The sequence below is a fragment of the Alosa pseudoharengus genome, unplaced genomic scaffold, assembly GCF_046254945.1.
Source record: "Alosa pseudoharengus isolate Yale_2024_CS ecotype anadromous, Long Island Sound unplaced genomic scaffold, YU_APseudo_1.1 YU_APseudo_1.1_scf_13, whole genome shotgun sequence".
Lineage (NCBI taxonomy): Eukaryota > Metazoa > Chordata > Actinopteri > Clupeiformes > Clupeidae > Alosa > Alosa pseudoharengus.
Genome location: NW_027468598.1, coordinates 17,211,049 through 17,212,595, shown reverse-complemented (window position 1 = coordinate 17,212,595; position 1,547 = coordinate 17,211,049).

Sequence of the window (1,547 nt, the reverse complement as noted above, 5' to 3'; positions counted from 1 at the left end):
CGCGTGGCGCGAATGTGTTAGCATGTTGCTATGCTAGCGGGCTCTGCTGTGGCCGTAGAGAGAGGAACATAGCAGTAATCAAACACCTCCATTTTTTCCCTACTTAAATACAGTTGCACGAGTAGTTGATAAAAATGTGTACGTCACACAACATGAAACGTGGCGATTTTCCAAGCGAATAAACAGGAGAACTACAATGTGTGGCGCAATAGCACTTGGGAGTACTTCGACCTAGCGTGGTAATATTATTAACACCTAATTGTAGATCCTATCCACCACAGAGTTTAGAATCCATGCTGGATCGACCCTCAGCCTCTCCCTCCCCTCTGAGCGAGAGAGAGGCACACACACTAGAGATGCGCTGATGGGCTATTATTTCAACCATAACTGCATAGCAAAACTTATCATCCATCAGCCATCCATCAGCACCAAAGTTTGTTGACCAATTTTCAAAACTGCACCCGCCCACCATCCGTTGGTTTTTTTAATGTAGGCTATATGGGTGATGCAGCGGCTAGAATGCACACATGCAGAGGCTAGAAAGCCCTTGCCTGTTCTAGAAAGACTGATCTAATGCAGCAAATATATTAAAAGGCTGAAGTCGTACATTGGCTAGGCCTATCCCCAGAATATCAGCAGCAAACTCAGTCTCTGTCGCGCAAAACAGTCTCCAAATGAAACGCACATCGGCCTGTTGCCTATTCTGCCATGCAGCTTGTGACAATATATCGTCCAAAATGCTTGATTGCATTGCATTCTCCACATTTTTAGCTAAATTTTCATGTACCACATCAGCATTTTTGTTCAGTGAATCTTTTGTAAATTGCTTTACAATTACCGTCGGGCCTATAGGCCTATTGCCTGGCTTGCCTCAGCTTCGGTCACGTCCTTTTACAATTTTATCATTGTAATAAAAAACACAATTTGCCACATAATTTCAGCATGCTCCTGGCCTACTAATTAATGCCTATTGTACTTTATTTTTTGCAAAAAGAAAGAAATCCTTGATAAAATAACAAGTCATTCACATTATAGGCTACTTTACACATATGTCAGGTTGACTGACAAGCCTGTTCTGAAGACTCCCATTCATTTTGACTGCACGAGCGCGTCTTTTTCAGACAGACATCGCAATTAATTTTATAGGAGGCCATCGGACAAATATGACGCCTCGATATTAAAGAAACTCCGACTCCATTCATTCTGAAACTCCACCGCACAACAGTGCAACGTGCATGTTCACATTTTTAGTAACAACCGCCAAACTTGCTTGCTTGCCTTACACATCTAAGTTTTCCGACTATTTTTCTTGCCTTCTTTTTCCGCTGTGGATGTTATGGAGTTTGTAGAAGTTTTAGCTCTTACGTTCTGAACATCTCGCACTGCCATCGCCCGATGTCATTTCTGAGTCATATCACTCTCTGTCTCTCTTTTAAATTCCTATTCCCTGAATGGTAGGCTACAATTATGTGTTTTATATATAGGCTAATATCTAAACAAAATAACCCAGGCAGTCTCATCTAGGATATAACACAGGTTGAAGTCAA